Genomic DNA, 27,251 nt, shown 5'->3' with positions numbered 1-27,251 from the left:
AAACCTGAGAAAGAGAAAACACAAAAGTTGAAGAAACAAGAAAGCTATAGTCTCAGGGGAAAAGGAAGAACTAGGAAGAGTTAAGAGAGAATCCACAAGAATATGTTCTTTGTCATTTTTTCAGTGGGGAATACCATTCAACTTTGTTACAGAGTGTGCATATAATCACGTATTTCTACAATTAAATATTTTAGCACAGACTCAGAAAATATCATGCATTATATAAATGCTTTGATGATATAAATTAGCAGGAGGACTGGGAGTTTGAGGGGTAGGGAAGGAAACAAGACTATTATTCACAAAGATGGGTAACACTGTCAAGAGCTAAGGAAGAGAGCTTTCATAGAAACCTACTAACATAGCTACAGGCAGACACAGCTCAAGAACAGAACTAGGTGTTGGATAGCAATTTGGTCTTTTTACTCTGTAACTGAAAGATTCATATGACTGGAACTTCTACTTTTAAAAGTGTATTTTAAGCAGGGGAAAGGGAAGTACATAATCCAGTCGAAAAGAATGACTGTTCCAGAAGGCCAAAACTTAGTCCAACATAATTAACCTCCAGAACTAAACATTGCACTATCTCCACAGTACTGGAATTGTAATCAGTCTCTGCAGACAGACTCCTTCAGAAGTTTTTGTTCACAGCCAGACGCAACTTCTTTTCGAAAGTTTTCATTCAGAGTTCACCTTGTTGGCCAAACATCACATTTTGTGCATTCAGGAGCCATGTGTTGTTTATTAACTATTATAAGGTCCTTCATAGCTAGGAATCTTATTCCTATGATCAAATGCAGATAAGCCTGAGTAGTGTGCAGCAAAGCAGTCTTCAGGAGAGAGAGATACAGCTGGTAAAGGCCATTAAGAGGAAAACTCGTAGATCATATCAAAATTATTAGCCATTATTATCCGGGTCTGATTTTTTTTCACCCTCTCTATTTGACATAATATTTACATGTGACATAGATTATTGTGTCTAAAATTAAATAATAGTGAACACAGTTTGGCCTGGTGGAGTGAAGATTACAGATGAAACAAATGTCTAAAATAAACAAAATTTACTGTATTGACTATATAGTTCCCTCTATTTACAGTTATTTGCATTTGATGAACTATCTTACTTAGTTAAAAACAATACTTTAAAAAGTAGTTACTGTAGTATTCTCTCCTTTATATAACTAAAATATTATTTAATTAATTTTTAATCTCAGCGAACTGTACTATGGAACATTTTAGATAATTAAATCAAGAAACATCAATCTTAACGTATAAAACATGACTAATATTATTATTAGTCATTGATGTCTTTTGTATAATTTGGATAGGAAGAGTTTGTGAAGTTGTAGTTTAATTTATAGACTGGACTCTTGCCTTTTCTTGTGACTTTGCCAGCCCTTTAGCCTGGTATCTTTATCATCAGGCCCTCATAAAATTCCTAAGCTAAAGGCCTGACAAGGTCATGGAAGAAGCAGCGGGAAAATGCAGAATTGTGCATTTAAGGATAAATGTCAGGAGACAAAGGACAAGTGATAAGAAATCAAAATATTTCAAAGACAAGAAAAAACAGGACAAAACAAAAACCAAAATGCTTTCAAAATTCCAAAGTTGAACAAAATACTGAAAACAAGCCAAAAAGCCAGAATCCAAAATGTCTTCAGAGATCCAAAAGCAAGCAAGCAAATGAAACCAAGTATCTAGATCAAAATGCTTACTTACAAAGCAACCAAACTAGATACTGTAAACCAAATACTTTGAAAGCAGACAATAATGATACCAGATGAAGTAGGATCCTTCTGAACCAGCTCAGAATACCGAAAATGGATCCTCAAACAAACTAAGGGAGATCCAGAGCCCTGGAAAGCACTAAAAATGCCCCTGAGGACAGAGCACCAGATGCAATGTATTCAATGGGTCCATGCAGGTACTTGGCTTCCATTCATGGGATTCATCCCATTAAAGGTGGATCATTCTCTGGGCCTGAGGTTGGGCACCATGACTGTCATTGTAAAAACCACAGTTCTCATCTTAAAGGGAATAAGAGATAGTTCACAGTAGCCAGCCTCCTCCTGGCAGTGATGGGGGTGCTCCAGAGCCTAGCCTGGGCAACTGCCCCTAGATGGAGCTCTGCAGGCAATACTGAGGGTCCTGTATCTGCCTCTCCAGACATGGCCATTCCAGTCAGTGCCTTGCATATAGCCCTTCTTTAGGGACAGAGAAGAGTTGTCATACTTGTGTGTGCCAGTTTGGTGCTACAATTATGTCTCTGGATCCCTGGGCTGTCATACCTTATACCTGGCTAGAGGACTTGTTGGTCCCCATCTAAAGGATGGTGGCGCAGTCAATCCACAGCAGTGAAGTGGTTCTTGCGGCTGTAGAAATCACTTGGTACTATAGGCCACCATAATGGGTTGGTTGGCACATTTGTTGGTGAACATCTGCAGTCCAAGGAGGCACCAGCATATCTTCTTAGCTATCATTATGCAAGTTCAGCTGTTGCTTCTCCATTTGATGACATGTCCAGCCGCTCCAAGACATGTCCTTCTCTGTCAGCTGCATCATGTTCCCACTCTCCAACAGGTTCACACCATAGCTGACCATGGTCTTGAAGTTGGAGAGGGCTTCTAGCTGGTGTCAGTTACGTATGGAGCAGCTGATCCAGGAATCATGGCCTGCATGCAGTTGCTCATGAACATACACAGGCTAGCCACATCTTTCAGACCACCAATCTACCTGTAACAAGGCTTCACTCTGGAGGTCATATGTAAATAGGAGCTGGTTCATGACCTCAACTCCCCCTTGGTCAATTGCCTGAAGCTCACTGTATGAGGGACACTGGTACCAGATAGAACTGGACATGACTGGAAAGGAATGTGCATGGAGGCAGAGCTAATTTGCTTTTCTTCAACATCACCTTTATGATAAAACTTAACCACCATTTCCTTTGCAAAATAATTTGCTCACAAGCTATCTGACCATTTTTGTAATGCTTCTTCAAGAATTAATGAAATACACTATAATTATACAATGATCAGTAAGGGTTTGCTTTATACCTTAAACTTTATGTCTATACATATTATCTATTTCATCTGATCTTCTAAAAAGTCCTATGAAGAGGGGGGCTAGAGAGATGGCTCAGTGGTTAAGAACACTTGTTGCTCAGCCAGAGAAAGTGGATAGATTTCCAACACCCACAACTCTCTTTAACACCTCCTAGAGCATCAGGCTGCACATGGTATCAAGAGATTCATGTATACAAAACACATAAAATAAAATAATAAAGTATTAAAATTGTATTAATGTAATCAAAACACATTTGCATAAAGAGATTTAGAAGTCATGTGAAGAGTCTATTTTGCAGAAACGTTAAATGCAGAAAAATGATATAATCTTAGGGTACAGATTTTTTTCTAAAAGGTCAGGAAATCAGAAATTAAACTCATAATTTTTAGTTGAAAATAATACTTCTTTTTCAATTCTAAAGTCCTTTTGATTACTATACTTTCCTGTACATGCAACCACTGCTTACTTGGTATAGTAAGCCAAATTTATTATTAACTGGATTTGAAATTAGCCACTGCCAAAGAATGATTTACTTAGAAAAAGCAATACATAATTTATTGCCTTCAAAAACAAAGCACAAAGTTAGCCTACTCTTAATAGAATTCAGAGAATATTATCAAAGTTGATAATTTGGTTGCAGATATTAGATTTGGGTTTAAAAACAGTGTAAACTTTCTGAGCCTTAATTTTCCTATCCATAAAATGGGAATAATAATTACAAAATACTAGAAGAGATTTAGTGGGGTGCCTGGTACAGAGAAAGACTTATAGTCTTACTTGTGTGTTAATATAAACCTCAAAGACAGAATTAACTTAGAAACCAGAGTTATCAGGAACAATGAAAGAAAGAGGGAATTTTACCAAATAAGGCTTCCGAGGTCTTAGCCTTGCTTTTTTACTTTTTATCACTGGGCTCCCCATCAGTTTTTCTATCAGCTATTTACTTAGACCCTCTGATGGTGCTTATCTCTAACAGTTTCATCTACTTTTTAATCCAAGTTAGGTGGAAGTAGTTGATACCCAAGCATTCTCCCAGGAATCACATTCTAGACTGAGGAGACTTCGGGAAACAATGAGATCGACTGATACCTTCACTGAGCTGCTGAACACCTCTATCACTGAAGTTACCTTTAAAAATCTACGTATAAAACTTTATTAACTTAAAAAAGAAAGGGCTGCAGATTCTAGGGGGAGATGCAGCAGAGGAGGATGAGTCTGCAGAGCATGTATTATCTTTGGAACAACTAGATAAGGCAAGTCTTATTGGAAGATGCTTATATAAAGTGGTCTCGTGACACTGGAAGAAAAGATGGCAGAGCAGAGCACTTGAGGAGAGAAGCAAGGCTAGAGACTCGATGGCAATGCCTGTGGGTGTGCAGCTGCAGCAGACAAAGGAACATGTCATTGCTAAGTCTGGCTGGTCCTTGGTCTGCCAGCAGGATCAGGCCAGCATGCCAGGCCTGCAGCATGGAGCCACCTCTGTTGCATGCAGCTCGAGGGGCTGAAAGCACAATGGTTGTACCCAGTGAGCAGGTGGGGCAGACAGAAGTAAAATCTTTTCTTAAAAAAAAAAAAAAAAAAAATCAAGAAACTGCAATCTACCAGTTTATGTAAATACTTACACTATCATTTTTCTGTATTAACTCTCTGAAACAAATGTCTCATTACAACTGGTTAACTACATATTTTAAAATATATATTAAAATAACACTTGTTTTATCTATTGTGTAATCCTTCTTGTTCTAGAGCTCTAAGACACTGAGTTTTTGCTTTGTTTTTGTTTTTGTTTTGTTTTGTTTCATTTCTTTAGCATATACTGAACAAGTTTCTAAATAGACCAGGAACTGAAACAAAGACTATAAAAGATAAGATCAGAGAGGTGAAGTAGATAAGCAGAGAGTCCCAATCTAACTGGCCTCTCTGACACCTGTGAAGATCGAGAAGCACTGTCCCCAAGTTCCTCCAACTCCTCATCGTTCTTTCCAGACCACTGTTCCTGCCTTCCGTCAAAACTGACAGCTTCGGGGCCTTGGACTCTTTTCTCCATCGCTATCATCTAATCACCTCTTACTCTTTGGTTTACTGAGGATTTCATGACTGCCTCCCTCACTTCTAATCTTTACTATTCCTAACATCAGTTAAGATTACTCCTTACACCTCTGGACTTTCAACCTACTCAGGACAAAATCCCTTGGCCTTTCTGAATAATCTCATCTACTTAACATGTTATCAATCTTTCTCAAGTAAGCTTTACTAACTCTGAAAATAAATCTTGCTTTACCTTTTTATAACACAGATTTAATCCTTTAAGACCTTACTACCAATACATCCTTGCTCTGTCACCAGTTTTTCTTACAATGATCTTCCTTATCAGACCTCAAATCTATGTGGTATCACTTCAAACACTTTCTAGATGGCATGCTTAAAACTTCACTCCTGTTCCATTACCATGACCTCCAGGTAATCCTCTATTCCACACCAAGCTCACCACCTTTATTTGAGCTGATGAGGAAAGCACAGAAAGGCTTCAAAGAAAGCAGAAGAGCAGCTTTGTAAGAGCATAGATTTCATTAATCAGTACTTCTTTTTTAAACTCACAGCTGTCAACTGACTTGCTTCAAAATAAAAGCCTTACTAAATGAGGAAATAATTAGTTCAAGATTATATCTAAATATAATATCATAAGAACTTTCTGACTATTCATAATGCTAGGCCCTAGCCAAACATTCCTATTTCAATTTAAATTATAAAATTATTAATCCATTTCTAAGTCTATTCTAGATTCACTTTGGCTGTTCACAGACCTACAAAAGTAATAACTCCTATGCTATAAAGCAAAGATTGCAGAATATTTGTATCATGGCACACAGATTTATTAAACAGAGCCACTAAGCATGCTCTAAGATGAATGAACCAATATTTCAATTCATATTCCCTTCCCCACTTGTGATGGCTAATCTTAGCTGTCAACTTGACAATATCTGGAATCAACTAAAACCCAGGCAGCTGGACACACCTGTGAGATATTCTTCTTCACTGGATCATTTGAGGAAGACCTTACCCTGAGTCTGATCACTCAAGGTCAGAAGACCCACCTAAAATCTGGACTACACATTCTGGCGGCAGCACACATAAAGGAACAATCGAGAAGGAAGCTTTGCTTCTAGCCTGCTCAACCTCACTCTCACAGGTAAGTTCATTCCTCCACTGGCATTAGTCTTCTTCGAGATTCCAATGTAGTCTAGAGACCAACTGAGACAGGCAGCCTGTGGACTAAACAGCTATTCCTGACATTCTTGTCAGGAGATGACCACTCTTGGGCTAGCCAGATCACAACCTGTAAACCAATTAAGTCCCCTTTTACTATATATAGATTTATCCTATCAGTTCTGTTCCTCTAGAGACGCCTCGATAATAACCAGTTTCCACCTAGTCCCACCCTGGCCGTTCAAGAATATCACAAGCTACAGAAATATAGTCTTGTCTAAACTCAAAAGTAGCTAATAAATGGAGCAGTATCAAATATCTCTGTTATCACTCATGGCAGGAAAGAATTTACTGCTCTTAACCCTCAGTGTTTGTCCTGGTTAGGTTTTTGTTTTGTTTAGTTTTGTTTTTTGTTTGTTTGTTTTGGTTAAGTTGACACAAGCTACAGTCATCTGAGAAGAGGACCCTCAAATGCCTCCATTGGATTGCCTGTAACCAAGTCTGTAAAACATTTTCTTGATTACTGATTGATGTGGGAGGATTCTAACATAACCTACATTCATTAAGAGTTTAGATGCCCCCAACATCCAAAAAAAGATCCAAAAAATAATACAAATAATACAGGCTATTACCATTGCTCTTGGCTGCTCACCAGCCCCTACTGTGAAGACACTGCACATTGTGATCTCAGAACACAGAGAACGCCAGTGACTACTGACTAGGAAGCATTCTTCCTGATGGCTAGCTTTCATAGTACAACAGGGCGCTATGCATGCTGCTCAATGAAAAATATCATCTCCAGTCTTACCTATCTGTGAATCTCAGGAGCTACAATAACCACCTGCCTGGCATGATACATCTGTCCACGGTGCAATAGTGACACGAAAATTAAAGGGTAAGCAACTACTTTTGATTCAACTTAAGAACAGCGACAGAGGAGAAAATGCATACCTGGTACTGTAAATCTGGTCAAGAACTCATGGCAGGAGAGCTCATGGGTCCTGGAATCAACCTATGTGCTGGCTAGTTGTATGTCAACTTGACACAAGCTATAGTCATCTGAAAGGAGAGAGCCTCAACTAAGAAAATTCCTCCAGAAGATCAGGATCTAAACAGACAATACTGTATGGCATTGTGGGTGGAGACACCCCTGGGCTCTGTAAGAAAGCCAAGTTGAGCAAGCCATGAAGAGGAAGCCATTAAGCAGCACTGACTCATGACCCTTAGGACAGCTCCTGCCTCCATGTTTCTGCCCTCCCAGTCTGAATTCCTGCCTTGGCTTCCCTCAATGGACTGTGATATATAAGCCAAATAAACACCTTCCTCCCCAGGTTGCTTTGATTATGGCGTTTCATCACAGCAATGATAACCCTAATTGAGAAAACTTTGTACTACTACTTTCTAAATGGGCACAGTATCAAATTGTCCTCTCAATAGGTAACTCTATAGCCACGGATTAATGCAGCTCCCAGACCTCCTCAGCGACACTTTTTTTAAGCAGTGGACTGCTGATGAGCAAAGTGGGGTGAATGTGAGCAAAATACACTGTATGAATGTATAAAATTCTCAAAGTATAAAATATTATATTATTAAGAGTTGAACTACAATATTCACAATCAAAAGATACACAGTAAGAAATATTTTGTGACTTTAATTCCATAACTTAATAATGAAAAATAAAACTTAGCAACACCTCCTTCAGTGAAACTTAAGTTTTAAACACAGAAGTAACAAAACACACAAAGAACAAAAAATTAAATATTAAAATAAGCATGCTGTAAGCCCATAATAAAGTTGAATTTCTCCATATTTGTTCATTTCAAGTTCTGGGAACTGAGTAAACTTGTGTAAACAGTGTTTCTTTTCTTAAAATGCAGCAAAATCTTACAGAAAAACAAAAGAGACAATCACAATCTTGGTAGTAGGTCAAGATCAAGTATATTACAATACTGTGTAATTAAAGCTGTAGGCAATATCACAGATTAACTCTATAAGTGCCTAAAAAACTTGACTAGCTTGCAAAGTTTGAAAAGCTGTCCCATGTGTATCAAGTTACACAGAAATGTATTATTTGCCAAAAGCTAATAAACTATACTGGAAGCTATAATTTTCATGAGAATCTTATTTTCCTCAAACAATATTTAAATGCGTTTTATATTCTGCATCTGGTCAACTGGGACCATCTTAAAGATTTTGTGAAAATATGCAGGTCTGTGTTCCATTTCCCCTGAGTGTGTCAGATCATGTTTATTTTGAGAAAACAACCCACTTATAGTGCAATACCATTTTATAGCCACCAGGATAACTAGAAAATAAGATGTGACATACAGCTACTGTGGCAGAATATGTGAGAACCAGAATCCCTGCTCACTGTTATATGATTATAGATGCATAAATCAGATAATGCTGCTAGCAAACCACAGTGGAATTAAACTAGAAATCAAAGCTAGCAATGGTAGAGAAAACCCAAAATACATGGATATTGAACAACACACTGCTAAATACACTAAACTAAATGAAAATTAAACAACAACTTATTAAAGTTTGTGCGATATACCAAAACAACCCCTAAAAGAAAGTTAGGAACAATGAATGAATATATAGTTGACCTCTGTTATGCATTTGTGGAGTCAATAAACAAAGTGCAGTCTAAAATTATTTTTAAAGAAACAAACTGCATATATACTGAAAATTACATTTGTTTTTACTTGTCTTTCTTCTGTAAACAAGACAATATACTGTAATAATAACAAATTATTTACATTACAGGTAATATAATATTCTCTGCATATACAGTATACAATATAGGTAATATGGGTCATATTGAGTTAATCTAAACCATATGAGAAGTTATATCCTGGTTATATGAAAATACTGCCCCCTTTTATAAAGTCCTTGAGCAACTTTCCATCTAGGCATTCATAGGAATCTTAGAACCAATACCCCATAAATAGCAAAAGACAACTAACTATCAAAACAGCAGGAAGGATTTACAATCTCATCTGAATTTCTACCTTAGTAAACTAAAAGACAAGTAAATTAAACCCAAAGTCAATAAAAGAAGTCAATAAAATTGAAAGTAAGAAAGCAATAAAAAAAAAAATGACATTCCTTGGAAAGAGCTGTGAAACTGATAAGCATCCAGCACAGTTGGTAACCAGAAAAAAAAAAAAAAAAAAAAAAGGACACCAATTGTTGAGAGAAAGGACACAAGATCATAAAAGACATCATGGATGTTAAATGGGTAATAAAGAAATAACACAATCAACTCTATACCCACTATTTGATAGTGAAAATGTAATGGACCAATTTCCTGAGACAGGATCTTCAAAATTCACACAGGAGATAGACCATGGGAAAAGGCTGATTTGTGAAAAAAACTAAATCAATAATAAAATAAACTTCCAAAACAGAAAGTACCATGCCTAGATAGCTGAACTGATAATTCTATCAAATATTTAAGGAAGAAATTATCGCAATTTGGGGCAATAGTTAAGCGTGCTTACTATATTTGCAGAAGCCAGGATTCTGTTTCCAGAACCAACATGGAAGCTCACAATCATCTATAACTCCAGTTCCAGGGGCCCTACAGCCCTCTTGTGGCTTTCACAGGTGCTTGTGCACATGTGATGCATATAAACTCACTGAGGCACAAGCATATACATACACATAAAAATAATGAATCATTAATGGAATGGAGAGATGGCTCAGTGGTTAATAAATAGTGCATACTGCCCTTCCAGAGTACCTGAGTTTGGTTCCTAACACCTATGTAGAACAGCTCACAGTTGCCTGTAATTGCAATGCCACAGGATCCAGCACCTTTTTCTACCTTTTGTGAGCATCCTAATATACATGGCATATACACAAAGAGATACACATAAAGAAAATAAAATGCATATAAAAAGATATGCATAAAGAAAAATAAATCTTAAAAGGAAACTTGGAGCAATGTAAATGCAGTCCTCACCTCTCATCAAGGATGCTTTTCTTTGTGACAAAGAGAGACCATTATACAACACCAGAACCAACAAAAGACCCAAGAGATGTATCTATGAAAGAACTCCCACACCCAAGGCTCATGAACATAGTAAAAAATGGAGCAGAAAGATTATAAAAGCTAGCAAACTCAGGGAATTTACAGTGAGATTCTGTATCCCATAAAGTCAGAAGTAGGCTATGCTCATAAAGTCTCACCAACATGACTGCCTAAACATGAGCTGTGCAATGATAATAACAGACATGATAAAGTATACAGGGGAAAGACCACCAGGCCTCAACCTGTACACAGAACTATAGATAACTAAAGGAGAAAAAGCCTTCCACACCAATCGGCTATTCAGTATCAAATGCTCAGCCCTGAAAACATACATACAAGTAACATTATACAGACTGAGCAGATGACATTGAAGAATGTGTGAGTGTGTGTGACTGACGGGTTTAATGGGGCACTCCTGGCTGGCCGCCGCCCGCCAGAAGAGAGCGCTGGATGCTGCTGGTGACGGAAAAATCACCAGCCATGGTTACCTTTTTAGAGCTTTATTTGGAGGAAGGAGAGAGAGAGAGAGAGAGAGACAGAGAGACAGAGAGAGACAGAGACAGAGACAGAGAGTCAGAGAGAGACAGAGAGACCATGGGGAGGGGAAGTACAGAGGGGATACAGAAAGAGAGCCCATGGGAGGGCAAGCCCGCTTTTTAGGCTGGGACACCATAAAAGGACATAATCCTTACAGTATATACGTGTGTGTGTGTGTGTGTGTGTGTGTGTGTGTGTGTGTGTGTGTGTGTGTGTATGTAACAACAAAGGAAAAGGGGAGGGGTATATAAGAGGGTTTAGAGGGAGGATGAAAGGGAAGGAAGAAATGGTATAATTATATTAAAATCTCTACAAACCATTGGAAGATTAAACCTACCATAACCTTAATACTAAACTAGACCAGAACACTTCAAGAAATGTACAAATAAGTATTTGTCATAAACAGAAAATTCCTCAGAACAATGGAGGCAAATCAAAACCAACAATAAATTGTCAGGTCCAAAGGAGACTCCATTTCCTGGTGGTGAGACAAAAGCCAGCATTCCTCAGGAACTTGTGAAGCAAGTTCCCTGCTACCAAAGGAGACATTTGACTAACCAACCGCAAAAGGGACAAATGGCTATCCTTGGTGCAATTAGCATACCAAAGAAATGCTGCCCTCCAGGCTACCTCACTATCACCAGTACCTGTTACACATTTCAAAGTCATGCTAGCTAGCATAGCAGCTTTTCCCATCTCCGCCCCTACCTCACAGCTCCTCCCCAGCTCACAGGCTTCCCTCCCCTCAGCTACTCATTCTCCTCATAACTCTGCTACTTCAGCTCTGCTAGCCCTCTTAGTCTTCCTCTCTCAGTCTCTCTTCTCCCCCTTCCCCACTTCCCCCACACACCTCTTCTCCAGTCCCTTCTCCAGATCTGACAGTTCGTCCCTGATTGCTCTCATTTTTTCACTTTATTTGCATGCTTGTATTGTCACTCTGGATCACATGCACCTGACACCTTATAAATTCTGACTTCAGAACACAGGCATAGAACTACAGCAGGTGTAGACAGAGGAAGAAGAGAAAGCCCTGCTCCTGACTATGGCCATGCATCTGTCCCCAGATCTTCCTCCCCACCCCCACTCCCAAGAGGAAAAGAAGCCTGTCTCTCAAGCAGCTTACTCTTTGCAGAAGGAAGAATAACTCAAAACTCTGAGGACAGGACCACTGAAGTCTGGGGTTTCTGCCCTCGTCAAGAAGCATGGTTGGGCCAGCATCCAGGACTGGACAAGAGGCACAGGGCAGGCTGATTCTTGCCTTAAATTCTGACACCACAAATTTCAGCTAGAGATGGGAATTCATTTCTGCAGCCTTTCTGCAAAACTTTCTATGCCCTTACTTGTAAACTTGCTCTGCAAGCAACTGCTCTTCATTGACAACCCCAAACCCTGAGAATTTCTGAGCTATCCCATTTCTCAGAACTGTAACAGCTCTCCGCTGGTGTATTAGTTACTTTTCTATTGCTGTGATAAAATACCATGACCAAGGCAATTTAGAGAAGGAAGGGTTTATTTAGGATTACCCTTGTGGAAGGTTAAGAGTCTATTAGGGTAGGAAAGCAGCAGGCACGAGGGCAGGAACAGCTATGCACTTATACCCCAAAGGCAAGCAGGAAACATACAGAGAAAATTAGCAACTGAGTCTTTAAACTATCAAAGCCCATTCCCCAGTGATATACTTCCTCTGGGAAGGCCACATGTCCTAAACTGCCCAAATAGCTCCACTGGGGACCAAGTATTCAAATGTTCCAGGCTACAGGAAACATCTCATTCAAACCACCAGAGTTCAAACCTAGCTCATTTAAATCCTACATGGCAGTCTGTTCTAGGTTTGTTTGTTTGTTTGTTTTTTATCCCATTTAAGGTACTTAAGCCCAAATCAACAATAAAGTACTTCTCATTGTACTCTTCACTGTCTCCCTACTCCATTCTTGGGAGAGGATGGAAAACTGCCTCAATACAGCCAAAAGATAACACAGGAAAATCCCTAGATGGCCTTGGACTTAATGATTACTTTAAAGATGAAACTGAAAGTATAATCCATTAAAGAACTAATGCAAGTCATAAGAAATAAAATGATAATTGTTCTGACTTGTTAAAGTCACTGTTGAGAGAACAAAAAGACAAGCCAGACTGGTAGAAAATACTTTCAAATGGTGCAGCTGAAAAGAAAACAAACAAAACAAAACTGTAACAAAAATAAGGAGATCTTGAAACAACAAGAAAACAAACACGTTAGGACAGAGACTACACATATACCAAAAATGTACAGGAAGAGGTACTTCTCCATCACTTACACTTACTAAAATGGTCAAAGTCCCAAATACTGACAACCCCAAATGCAAAGAAAAACATGAAACAAAACTGTCTTATTCGCTGCTGGAGGAAATGCAGTGAGACAACTACTTTAGAAGACAGCTGATCAGTGTGTCATAAAATTAAACATAATCCTACACACAGCAATTACTGTACTTGCTATTTGCTCAAAGGAGTTGAAATTTTGTATCTTTACAAATTGGTTGTTCATAACAGCTAGATTCATAACTGCCCAAACTTTCAAGATATGTCTTTTAATGGGACAAATAAATAAATGGTGGGACATCCATGCAATGGAATACTACTCAGAATTAAAAGCAATATTCTATTCAAGCCACGAAAGCCTAAGGAAGGTTAAGTGCATAGTAAGTAAAAGAAGTCAGAATGAAAAAAAAATATACATTGTATGCCTCATTTATAACACAATTTGGAAAGTCAAAATCATTTCTTAAAATGTAGTGGTTTTTCCAAGGATTGAGGACAGGTGGATGAACGGGTGGCACACAGAATTTCTATAACAGTAAACATACTCTGTATGACACTATCATGATAGGTAAATATAAATTTGATGAAATTCATAGACTATATAGCAGGAGTGGTTCTTAGTGTAGGGAGAGGAGTAATCATGATCTGTTAAGTCAGATTAATCATCTGTAAAAAATGAACCACTCTGGTAGATGAGAGTGATAATGGTGGAAACTATGTGGGTACAGGCACAGGAGAAATTTGAGAAATCTTTGTACCTTCTGTTCAACTTGCTGTCAACTGAAAACAGCTTCAAAAAGTTTCTTCTTCTCCTCTGTAAATTATTTAATTACTTGAGGTAGGGCAACTGACAAGTTTACAAATACACTTTATATAAAACTTTTTAATTATAAAACTTTTTAAAAATTAATTTGCTTCAGAAAACATACCCATGCAGGAAGCAACAAAATGTTCTTTCTTACCTACCTGTGTGTCTATGCACCACATGCATACAATGCCCATGGAGACTAGAAGTGGGTAATGGGTGCCCTGGGACTGGAGGTACAGACAGTTCTGAGTAAGGCCAGGTCTGCTGAAGAACAGCCAGTGATCTTAACTACTGACTGAGCCATTTCCTAAGCCTCACTATATTCTTTTTAATAAATACCAGAAATATTTTTAAAGCATGTTACTATGCTTTAGGTATGTAAGACTGTATATCTGTATTAGCTACTAAGAGAAGAAAACTGCTCCTTTAGTTAAAATTTTCACTTCTGATTTATGCATTGTAAGCAAACAGTAGTCCCAAAGGTGGGGGGAGCATGCTTTCTAAATATGTTCCTGTTTTACTGGTGCTATTAAAGGTGCTATTACCAGCACACTTTCAAGTCTGCGGTGCATACAACCTATTACAACCACAATTTGAGACTTGATGCATTTAGAGAAAAAGCTTCACTACCTAGTCCCTGAATCCCTGGAACTGACAATCTTCCTATCTCAACCTCTTAGATGATGAATTTAAAGTGTGTGCTACCACACCTAGCCCCTTAAGGTTTTTTTTTTTGTTGTTGTTGTTGTTGTTTGGAGGGGGTGGGTGAAAGGTTTACAACAAGCCCCCACGGTCAGGCGTGTTCGCATATGCCCGACGGACACTTCCGCCTAGCCAGTTCCAGGTCAGGATAGCCATTTCCGGGTCAGGGCATCTCGCGTGACCAAGATCCGTGACGTTCCACTAGCCACGTAGGCGCGCAATGTGGCCATGTGATCTACGCGCTAGCGTGTAGTAGTGACGTTGATCTGTCCACGCCCAGCCTTTAAAATCTGGCGCCATGTTCCCGGTTCCTTCTTCTTCTTCTTCCTTCTTCTTCTCCACACACGTGTTTCCTGCAGGCCTGTTCACTCTCTGTCCCTTTACCTTTAATAAAACTCTTGTTAGCGGATTCTGTCGTGTTTCATGGCATTTCCTTGCAGGGTAAGAACACAACGCAGCCGAAAAACTAACATTTTGGTGCCGAAACCGAGCGGGCGCTTCCGGGCACCCTGCGCCTGGAAACCTGTAAACCGGGGACTGCAACACTCTGCTCCGTACGCGACAGACCGCTCTCCATTTTGCCTGACCGCAAAAATTCCATGCAACACCGCTTTCTCCGATTGGTGAGTCCCCCCCATTTTTCGGCCAGTGTAAACGGTTTCCTGGATCTGTGAGAACAACCGGTACCTCACAAGTATTCTTGAGACCGGGGGAACCCCCGACCACGGTCTTCATTGGCTGTGGTCGGCCCCTATCGCAGGCCTCAGATTTCTAGCCCTCTCCCACGTCTGCAGCCTGAGATATTTCTCGCGTTGGGACCACCGCCGTTGGGTGCGTCCTGGGGGCCACGTGGGGCCGACACGTTCATCCGACTTGACGAAGTGGCAGACGCTGTCTGGATTCCCGGGGAATCCTTTCCTCACGTGGCAGGGGCCCCCGCTTCTGTGGCTGACGAGCCAAGGAGCGGCTTGTGCCCGGGATCCGTCCTTGGCCTTGGGGACGCCTGGGGCCTTGGCTCCGGATCAAGTTTGTTTTTTTATCTTTTTTATTTTTCTGCCTCTCCGCTGCAGACATGGGAAACAAGGCTTCCAACCCTGTTAGTCCTTCCTCTCCGTTAGGCTGTCTTGTTGAAGCTTTAAAACCTCTCAGTTTAATGCCTTACATAAAGATTCCTAAGCTAACTCGTCTATGTTCTAAAAAATGGCCAAAGTATGCTTTAGAAAACAACAAAAAAGGCCGCCGAGCGGCTCCTTAGATCCCGATATTTTACGGGAGTTATCTAATTACTGTCAGCGCTCAGGCAGATGGAAAGAGTTGCCCTACGTTATAGCATTTTTCTTTCTCAGTGCTAAACCGTCTCTTCTGGATTCCTTCTCTCCTGCTCATATGCTCCTGGCTATGCCTGAACCGGAGGATTCTCTGACTCCGGAATCTCTGACTCTAGATCCTGCTAATGAACCTCCACCTATTCGACCTCCAGCTCCAACTCCTAGAAAACCGTTCCTTCCGCTCCCCTTCCGGATTCTTCTTCTTCTAAAGCTGCTCCTTTCTCGGCAGCGGCCGGTTCCAAAGGCCCTGCCCTAGCTCCAAACTTCACTCCTCCTACCACCCGCTCTTGGGCTGCTAAATTGCCAGATTCCAGCCATCCAAAACCTTCCACTGTTCTCCCTTTGCGAGAGGTGACTGGTGTGGATGGACTGATTAAAGTTCATGTTCCATTCTCTCTAGCAGAACTCTCTCAGATAGAAAGTAAGCTGGGTTCTTATATTTCTAATTCTGCTGCCTTTATTAAACAGTTTCAATATATAACTCAATCTTATAGTCTCATCTTTCATGATATATTCATGATACTTTCTAATAATTTACTTCCTGAGGAGCGCAGGCGGGTTTGGGAGCAGGCTAGGACTCATGCAGACGAAATTCCTCAAACTAACCTTTCACACTCTCCAGGAGCTGAGGCGGTTCCTGACCGAGAGCCACACTGGGATTATAACACCCAGGGTGGCTGTCTAGCCAGAGATAGGTTTATTACCTGTCTCCTGACAGGTCTCCGTAAGGCTGCCCTAAAACCAGTAAACTATGAAAAACTAAAAATGGTTATTCAAGATAAGGATGAAAATCCATCTCATTTCCTAGAGCGGCTCACCAAGGCTCTACTTCAGTTCACTAGCTTAGACCCAGAGAGCCCTGAGGGCAGGCAGCTGCTAATAATCCAGTTTGTCTCACAGAGCTTCCCTAACATTAGGGATAAACTTAAACGTTTGGAGAATGGCCCTCTAACTCCACAGGCAGATGTGCTGGTGATAGCGTTTAAGGTGTTCCATGGTAGAGATGAAAAAGCCCATAAAAGGAGCTGCCAGATGCTGGCAAGCACTGCCCAACCGGCTCCCCGAAAGCCATCTGGTCCCTGCTTCAAGTGTGGGAGAGAAGGCCATTGGGCCCAGGCTTGCACCACCGGCCCATGAAGGGCACCGACAAAGCCTTGTCCAAAGTGTTGCCAAAAGGGTCACTGGTCAGCTGACTGTCCTAATGTCCCAAGCGACATAGGAACGCCAGATGAAGACCACCCTCCAGCTGACTTTGTAGGCTTGGCTTACAGCGAGGACTGCTGCTGCCTGGTTTCTGCCCCGGCCACTCCCATCTCACACAGGGAACCTAGGGTAATTATAAAGGTCAATGGGCGGCCCCATCTCGTTCCTTTTGGACACCGGAGCTACCTACTCTGTCCTGAGAGAGTTTTGGAGGCCCACCTCTCCTGCTCGTCTCCCTATTGTCAGGGTTAGGGGACAGCCTTATCTACCTCATCAGACACCACCACTCAGTTGCATTTTCAGAGGCATCCCTCTCACACACACATTCTTAGTGGTGCCAAGCTGCCCTGTACCTTTAATGGGGAGGGATCTTCTAGCTAAGGTAGGAGCGTCCATTTCTTTCGCTCCACACATTCGCCTCATCCCAGACGCGCCAGCAGCTCCTTTACTTCTCCTCCTAGCCACTCACTCTTCTGACTCTAACAATTCCTTTCCCCTACCAGTCTCTCCGGTAGACACAGTCTCTCAGGTAGACACACAGAGCCGGAGGCAAAAAGGACCATCAAAAATATCCAGGCGGTAAGGAATAATGTAATACAATAATCTATCATTGTTCGATACTCAGCAGCTGATCACCTGCGTTTCCTAAATGCTAACCTAATAAGGGAAACCGGTGCCTTAAATAAACTACCTCTAATAAGGCTTGTCTCAGATAAAAATTAAGCAGAGTACTAAGTCCAGATCTACCTCAGGTAAATACCACATGTCTCTATCTGGACAGGCCAGATCTACCTCAGACAAATGCCAACTCCAAAATAAAATAATAATGATTCTTTCTCTCTAAGCTTTTTCTATGTCAACAGTGTCTTGTCAAACACAAGGTTCCCAGCCACAGCACGGATGGACAGCCGCAGAACGAGGGGACGGCAGAACTTCATTCCAGGACCTGCCCAGCAACATCCCAGGACTTCACAAGATACCCTCTCATCCCCCTGCCCCCCAAGAGTCAACCAACGCCCACTATTCAGCTGGAAGCAGTCTTTGAGAGAAACATCGCCCCCATACCCAGACAACCACAATTTTTTTCTTTTTTAAAAAAGGAAGAGTCAGGGATGAAAGGTTTACAACATGCCCCCACGGTCGGGCGTGTTCGCATATGCCCAACAGACACTTCCACCTAGCCAGTTCCAGGTAAGGATAGCCATTTCCGGGTCAGGACATCTCGCGTGACCAAGATCCGTGACGTTCCATTGGCTACGTAGGCGCGCAACGTGGCCATGTGATCTACGCGCTTGCGTGTAATAGTGACGCTGATCTGTCCACGCCCAGCCTTTAAAATCCGGCGCCATGTTCCCGGTTCCTTCTTCTTCTTCTTCCTCCTTCTTCTCCACACACGTGTTTTCCGCAGGCCTGTTCACTCTCTGTCCCTTTACTTTTAATAAAACTCTTGTTAGCGGATTCTGTCGTATTTCGTGACATTTCCTTGCAGGGTAAGAACACAACGCAGCCGAAAAACTAACAGTGGGGGTGGGGGTTCGAGACAGGGTTTCTCTGTGTAGCTTTGGCGCCTTTCCTAGAACTCACTCTGTAGCCCAGGCTGGCCTCCCTTAAGTTTTAAATTTGGTAGATTTTAGCTATGGAAAGTTCAGTTGCGTATAACTATGTAGCACAATTCAGATATTATTCCAATAATTAAGAAATAATAACAACTCAAGGACATATGAAAAGCACAATTGCTACTTACTACAACCTACAAAAAGCACGAAGAACACAGGAACAGTAGCTATTAAGGACAACAAGAAAGTGTAAAAAGAAATTTCAAAGTCACAACTTTTTAACCTAAAATGTAAGGAGACTACCTTAGATTAGAATAACACAGTGTTTCAGCAGCATATTTTATAGAGCCTCTCTCTCCTTTTAAACCGACGCTTCCTAGGCCTTTTGTTTTGAAAATATGTTTGTGTGAGAGGGTTCAGCAGTTAAGTGCACCTACAGCCAAGTCTAATGACCTGAGTTCAATCACTGGAACACATGGTAGAAGGAAGTCACTCCCTCACATTGTCCTCTGACCCTACACACCGGGGGTAGAGAATTGTAAAAGCAATTTAAAACCCGTTTTACTGGGCATGCTAAGCATGAACATATTCATTCCCTACACTAGAGGACTAAAATTCAAGGACAGCCTGACCCTACCAAAAGAGATTACCTCAAAACAATGTAAGATACATCTAAAGTTCCTTTTCCTTCACATCACTGTTTTCTTTGACTGGGACTCTGCTCAATCAAGGCTTTGCCAGCTACAGCATTAACAACCTCTGTCTATACGTGCTATCAAAACACCTGAAGTATTTCTTTACACTTCTCAGCTACTATACTACCTACTCCACCCAAGTTCAACTTGCTGTTTAACACTATGGTTCAATGTCACTCTTTTCCAAGTCAACTTGAACAAACTGCTTTGACAGCACTATTCATACCAGAGTAATGAATATGCATCTACCTGTCCACTGTTATCTACACTCCAAATTCTTAACTGCATACCTAAATCTAGAACTCAGTATCTGATGGTGAGTCTTCTAAAAATGACTTTAAATTACTAAAGGGTTCGGGGTGCAGATATGTATAGCATCCAAATGTCATTAAAAAACATGGGCCTGAGCTCAGAAAGGAAAAAAATGGCTCACACTATAGATTTTTCCCCTCTATGTTTATAGTGGTAGCTTTGGCAATTAAAACAGAATTTAATCATCAAATATTTATGGGTGGACTGACTGAGAAATTCAAAACTGTCTTTGTGTTACCAAACCCAAAGTGTATTCTGTAGTTTTTTCTCAGCTGCATTCAAAGTTGTTTCCTGGGATCTGCAGAGATGGCTCAATGGTTAGATGTGTTTGATGCTCTAGCAGAGGACCTGGGTTCAGTTTCTAGCACTGACATGGTGGCTCTCAACCATCTCACAACTCCATTTCCGGAAGTGTCTTTCACAGGCACTGCATACCTGTGGTACACATGCATACATATTACTAGTCATGGATACTTGCCTCTCACTCTACATACTTCAGGTGCCAGCCTTCACCTCTTCCTGAGATCCCAAATCTAATCCATCACAAAGTCCTATCAATTTTGCCTTTCAAGTATTTGTAAAATAAAAGCTACTTCAATTCTACTCTTCCTACCCTAAAGTTTCATCATTTCTTGTCCAAATTACTTGGAACAGAAAGCAGCACCTTAGATATGCACCATTCTAACACTGAGCTACAAGCTCAAACCAAATTACTCTTACAGCTATATTCAAAGCCATTCCAAGTATGTTCTTTGAACTACAATACTACTACTCCACAAACTTTTAAAACCTTTAATAGCCATCTGACATACCAAAATATTCATTCTATTGTGTGTTGCTGGAAAAAGATAATGAGCAAGACAATCAAACACAAATGCCTTCCATATCTGGTCACACGTAAGGCCTCAGATAAACTGTCCCCACTGCTCTACAAAAGCACTACTTTATTTCCCTAAACAACCCAGAAGAAACCTCAGCATGCAGACCCAATTTAAAAAAATAAGTAAGATATTCAAAAAGGTAAGAAGTGGCAGATTTGAGAGGTGGTAGCAAAGGATAACAGACTCTAAGTCACTCTTGGTCACTGCATAGCTTACTCAACTGTGGAAGTGATATTGCTTCAAGTCCCTCATTTGCAAGAAGGAAATGGCAACAAAGCCTTCTTTAAAGGACTCCCAGTCTAAATAAGTTAGTATGTGAGTATGTCTTTGACACAGTGTTCTGTAAACATTAGCCACTATCATTATCTTTGATATTAGCAGTCCTCATTTCAATGGATCTGCTTACTTGCGACCATCTGTCAGTGCCATGCTAGACTATAACTGGGGTGGTGCTGAGGAGGTCATCATAATTATTCTCTAACAGGGCATTCCTGATCCAATTCTCGGCAGAAATTAATCCTAAAAATTTGATAGCAGTGACTATTTTGTTCTCTGAAGTAAACTTTCTCTCAAGAATGGTATACAGCTAGTATCATGAAAGGTGCTTAGGAGATGAAGTAATTCATTATATACTCTGAAAGACATTGGAGTATTAAAATTTTGATTTTTTTTCTGGGACCATGGATAAGGGCTTCAATGTTTTCCAATGTATGGCACACAACAAATACTCATTAAATATTTTTAAAAGTAATGAACCTTTATAAAATAAAGGCAGTTCTAAGCAAGCGATAGATACTACATGCCAATTTTCTCCCTTCCCCCTTCAAAGTTTCTATAAGCTTTAAGTCAGAATCTACACCAAAATAACACAGAGAAACCCTGTCTCGGAAAAAAAAAAAACAAACAAAAAAGTCAGATTCTATGTGAGTTGTTTTTCTTCTAATTGTGCTTCCTATATTATTTCAAAGCCAAAAAAATGCAAATATAAGCAAACCAAGAAACTAATATTAACAACAACTAGTTTAATGGTAGTACATAGAATCTGGATATGCAAAACTTCAGACTATTCTATGCCAAGGTATAGCTTTAGCAAAGGCAATGTCACCCAAAGCGTAATGCACATTCCATAGGTAATACAAAAACCATCTCAGGTTCTACATGGAAAAAATGTCTTTATTTCAAACGTTATGTACTATGGTGATTAGAATGAGAAATGTCCCCCATGGGTTCACGTGCTTGAACACTTGGTCCCACTTGGGGGTTGTGGACTATTTAGGTAGTTTCATCTTGCTGGAAGAAGCACATCACTGGGAGATGGCTTTGGGAGTTTCTAGCCTCACCCCATTTCCAACTTGTTGTAAGATATTTTATTACACTGTGTAAAGATGTGTCACTGTGATTGGTTGAATAAAAAGCTAAACAGTCAACAGCTAGGCAGGGAAAACAGGTGGGACTTACGAGCAAAATGTGGAACCAGGGATGAATCTAGTCGCACAGAGGAGATGCCAGGAGACTCAGAACAAGTCAGAGATACAGAATGAAAGAAAAGTAAAAAGTCATATAGTAGAACATAGATTACAAAATATGGGTTACTTTAAGATGTAAGAGCTAGTTAGGAACAAGCCTAAGTAAAGGCCAAGCTTTCATAATTAACAGAGTCTCCATGTCATTATTTGGGAGCTGGCTGGAGTGACAGACAAAGACTCATTACACCAACTCTTGATCTTCTGCACCATTACGGACTCCTCATGGAGGACTGTAGGATAAAATAAATTCCTTATGTTGCTTTTGGTAGTGGTATTTTTTCACAGGAACAGTAAAGTATGGTGATATATTGTGTCCCCCAATATACTGTGCATCCTAATAAACTTACTGGGGTCAGAGGACAGAACAGCCACTAGATAGACATAGAGACCAGAAAATGGTGGCACACATGCCTTTAATCCTATCACTTGGGAGGCAGAAATCCATCTGGATCTCTGTGAGTTCAAAGTCACACTGGAACCTGCAAGGCATGGTGGCTCACGCCTTTAATCCCAGAAAGTGATTGCAGAAAGCAGAAAGAAAAGTATATAAGGCATGAAAACCAGGAACTAGAGCTGGCTAAGGTTTTAGGCTTTTGAGCAGCAGTTCAGCTGAGAGCCATTTGGATGAGGACACAGAGGCTTCCAGTTTGAGGATACAGGATCAGCTGAGGAATTGGTGAGGTTAGGTTAGCTGTGGCTTGTTCTGCTTCTCTGATTTTCCAGCATTCACCCCAATACTTGGCTCTGGGTTTGTTTTTGGTAACAAGAACTTTTAAGAGTAAAGTAACTAATACATGTACATATATATTTTCGTGTAATTAGGAGAGCAAATAGTTCAAATTTTTATTACTTAGAATAATGAAGTGAATCAAAAATATCTTAAATTACAGTTCACAGAAGGTAGACAAAAACAGGAAAAAAAAAGAAGTCACCATTTACAGGTGAGTCAATTTTAGTAATCAGGCAAAAGCCTGGGAAGATGAATGATCGTAACAGGTGTAATGAAAAGAGATACCAGTCTTCCAGATGAAGGCAGAGCTTTGCCTCATGTAACAATTCTCTATAAGTCATGCACAAGGACTACCATCTCAGCTTTGAGTATTTAACTTGTAGTACTAAAATCAGCATGTAATTTTTCCACTGTGAAAAATCTGCTACATATTTCACTTCATTTGTTCTCAAAACAATAAAACCTGACATGTTCCAAACAGATATTTGAAATAGGAACTCACCAATTTTCCTATGCAAAAATAGGAAACATAAAAAGCTAAAACCTTGTATTTTTAAGGAAGAAATATTAATTCAAATAATAATGCAGTACAAATCATATATACATTAAAAAAGGATGTTAAGTAAAAAACAAGCAATTCTTTTTTTTTTTTTTTTTTGGTTTTTTTTTGTTTTTCGAGACAGGGTTTCTCTGTGTAGCTGTGGATGTCCTAGAACTCAGAGAGATCCACCTGCCTCTGCCTCCCTCAGTGCTGGAATTAAAGCCGTGTCACACCACTACCCTGCACAACCCTCAATTCTTACCTTCCTTTCCTACCATCAACTTACCAACAATCACATCAAGTCAGGCTAAGCGGTGATGATAAAGGTAACATTTCTGAAGCATTACCATATCCCAGGCTCTTTCAAGTGCATTAACTTGTACAAGCACTACTACCAGAACTTTATCACCATCCCCTTTATACTAAAGGCTGGAGAAGTTAAATGACTTTCTCAAAACCAGAACAGAGGTAGAAAGTTTGGCAATTCAACTACACTCTCTGAGCTCCTAACCATATAAGCCTTTTACCACTTCAGTTTCCAGCCCAAATAAACAGTGGATTTCAACTGTAGAAGAAAATAAGAAAAGTTTTCTAATTGGGCAAACTAAGCCCGGAATTATTCAGATATAGATGAAGTGTCAGAAACATGGGAAGAATGGACAGGCAGCTTAACCATGGTATTCTGTCGTAGAAATAGAGGGGTGGCTTTGATTTCTACAGGGACCTTCAATTCTTCGAGGGAGAAAATTCTATCACCCATTTCCCTTGAGTCAGCACACAAATAATATACATACTTAAGAGGAGGAAGAATTACGAAGACAGCAGCAAAAGATAAAAGGGGGTAGAAAATTGTCGATATTCAAAAACTAGACCCTGAATCACGGGGTTAGCCTGTCACATCCTGGTAAATAAAGAGCAGTGAGGGGCAAGTGTGTGGTTGGAGACGCACACTCCCGTGGTCTGAAAAGTCGCCCTGAAAAGAGCTAACAAGAACGACAGTTTTCAGTACCCATGCTTGAGATGAGGGGGACGGGTGAAGACGCTAGAGGGGTGCAGCTGCTTGCTTTGGGGAGAAAGGGGAAGGCATAAAGGTGCAAGCGTGGATGCAGGTGAGGAGGGAGTTAGACGCGATCAAAAGGGAACCTAGGGCCAAAGCAGCGGGCTCCCGGAGGGCCGGGGACGTCCTGAGGAAGCATAATCGCCAGAGGGAGGGCCCCGGGGACAGGGCCGGAGGGCACGGGCCGGAGCAGCGGCGACTGGCGCGGCGAGCGGAGCCGGCCCAGGACCGGCCGGCCGCAGGAGCACCTACCCGGACACGCGGGGCGGCGGGTGGACCCTCGGCGGCCCCGGGGGCCGAGGCTGAGGCGGCGGCGAGCTCCTGCAGCGGGCGCCCCGGCCAAGCCGCATCCTCCTCCCGGCCTCCCTCCTTGCTCTCACAGGCTGCTAAACTTCTTCCCCACCGTCAACACACCCGGCCGCCAGAGGCTGCGCTTAGCCCGAGCCCCAAGGCCGGGCGGGGGCTCGGGCGTCCAGTTTCCGCCCCGCTAGTCACCAGGGCGCGTGCGCCGGAGAGCTCTTCCTGCTCTGAAGCTGGGAACTTCCGGCGGCGGATGTGCCTGCTGGGCCGCAGCCCCTGAAAGTGTTCTGCTACACTCCGCCTCGCACCTCCCAATAGAAAATTTCCCTGGGATGCCTCCTAATTCAGAAAGTTCCACACAGTGAGAAAACGGGAGGGCCAAGGGCCCTTTAGGATGCACCAGGGTGTAACATGTGCTCACCTCCCATTCTGAGCCCTTAAGTGTACTAATTTCTGAAAACCAACTCAGTGTGGGTAAATAGTTGAAGACACTTTAGGTTGGAGGGAATGAAGGGGACTTTTCATACAAGAGAGAAGTCTGTAGAGCCTCTTTCAACAAGACCAGACAACAACTGGAGAGTGAACCAAAGTAAATTAAAGTGACTCAGAGGAAGATCTATCTAAGGGGCCACAATAAAATTTAACTGATGGTAATGATCCAGAGCATAGGACAGCCATTTGGTGATGATGTGTGTATTTGGAACTTGTCGTACGAGTGGGATACCATCTGTAACATATAAAAAGGGAGACTTTGTAGTGCTGTAATTCCTTCTGAGAGCACAATTAGAAAAATAGCTGGGGCAGTTTTGCCTTTATGAGGGGAAGAGGACAGGAAAGAAAATTCATCCCAAGAAATCTTGGCAGAATTTGTCATAGGTAACAATGACAATGATGATTTCTCTGCCACCATTGCCTACTCTAAGATGTGTATACCTTGGAGGAGCCATTTGTCTAGTTCAGGACTTCAAGAAGCCTTTCATCAGCCAATTTAAGTTCAGAAGTCAGCTATTGAGTTTCCTCTATTATAAACCTCAGGGCAACATTAGGAGACAAGGTTAGAGAGGAAAGTTCCTTGACATCATGATTAACATAAATTTTGTTTAGTAAGGTAAACTGTGAAGGCATGACCAGCAAAGTAGTGCATGAGAGCCCTGCAGGACTGAAGGACTGTTTGGAAACCTCACATGAGCAATTGATGAGAGGAACTGCATTAGTAATTAGTCCCTCCCAACAATATATTCCATACATAATTTTTGATGGAAGTGGACAGTAGAAGACAAATTTAGGTGAAGTCTGGGTCCCATTCCATTGCCCATTGAGGGCAAAGGCAAATGCCATTTTCTTTTTTTTCTTTTCCTTTTTTTTATTAAATTTATACATTTATTTTACATCCCAACTGCAGTTTCCCCTCCCTACTCTCCTCCCATTCCCTTCCCCCACCTCCCCTCCACACCCCCAAATCCAGTCCTCCTCTGTTTCTGTCCAGAAAGGGGCAGATCTCCCATGGGTGTCAACAAAGCATGGTATATCAAGTTGAGGTAGTCAAGGCAACCCAGTATGAGGAGTAGTTTCCTAAAAGCCAGCCAAAGTGTTAGGGACAGGCCCTGTTTCCACTGCTAGGAGTCCCACAAGTAGACCAAGCTACACAACTGTCACACATATACATAGATGGCCTAGGTCAGTCCCAATTGACATTCTGAAAGGGAAATATAGTGTCATTGTGTTTTGTTTAATAGAATTGTTTATGGATGTCCCATGGCTACAACACTGGTATTTTGATTAATTTCCCCTAATCCTGTGATTTTGACAATAGAATATTTAATTGCCTCATTTAATCAGAGAACATGGGTGGTTAGGATACAACATGCCACATTGCAGTTGAGGGAGGTTATCTTCCAGAGGATCAGGTACCATAAATAGTGAAAATATGGTTGGGTTTAGCCTCAGCATTTAGGAGGATGGGCCATTGGCCCATAGTTAGGTCAGATCTCATTTGAACTTGAATGACCAGCAGATCTGCTGAGCTTATGTACAAGCTCCCTCTCAGGAAGTAGGAGATCTGTTTTGTGGCCTTTATCCATTCTTTTAACCCTAAATTTTACTTTATTATTATACTCCACCTTTTCCTTCTTCTTGTAATAATATTGCAATTCTGTGTCCTACTTTAGATAGAGGCCTTTTCTAATGAGTGTCTCTCTTCTGAAGTGGCTCATTGTCCTGAAATCCCTAAAACTGTACCAATTTCCCTCAAGTAAGTCTGTCCTTTTAGGAATGGGGGCTGTAGCCATAGGGCACTCTCAGTCTGTCATTTTCTTCGGCCAAGTTTGGAATAACCACCAAAGGAACTGAGTCTGTTGGAGGACTGTGGTTTGGGTACAATTGGTATAAAATCAATGGATTCAAAATCTAGAAATAGCCCTTTGAAGGATGAGAGTAGTTGGTACCAATCCCAGGTAGGCAAAGGTTTA

At 41.1% G+C, this 27,251-nt stretch overlaps 1 protein-coding gene across 4 annotated transcripts in view; it reads right to left on the bottom strand.

Annotated features, from left to right (window-relative positions):
- Spopl (speckle type BTB/POZ protein like) overlaps window positions 1-24,998 on the bottom strand; it is a 69,662-nt gene extending 44,664 nt beyond the window's left edge. For 3 of the 4 annotated variants that reach the window (XM_052724097.1, XM_052724095.1, XM_052724098.1), the window contains exon 1: window positions 24,736-24,998. The gene's annotated coding sequence lies outside the window, so the exon portion shown is untranslated. The remainder of the gene's footprint in view (window positions 1-24,735) is intronic. The other variant, XM_052724094.1, reaches the window with a different exon arrangement.
- Window positions 24,999-27,251: the final 2,253 nt, after the last annotated feature.

This window comes from Peromyscus californicus, unplaced genomic scaffold (genome assembly GCF_007827085.1).
Source record: "Peromyscus californicus insignis strain IS unplaced genomic scaffold, ASM782708v3 Scaffold_7__1_contigs__length_154581171, whole genome shotgun sequence".
Taxonomy (NCBI): domain Eukaryota; kingdom Metazoa; phylum Chordata; class Mammalia; order Rodentia; family Cricetidae; genus Peromyscus; species Peromyscus californicus.
Note: the sequence above shows the minus strand (reverse complement) of the source record. Positions and strands in the feature narration are given on the sequence as shown.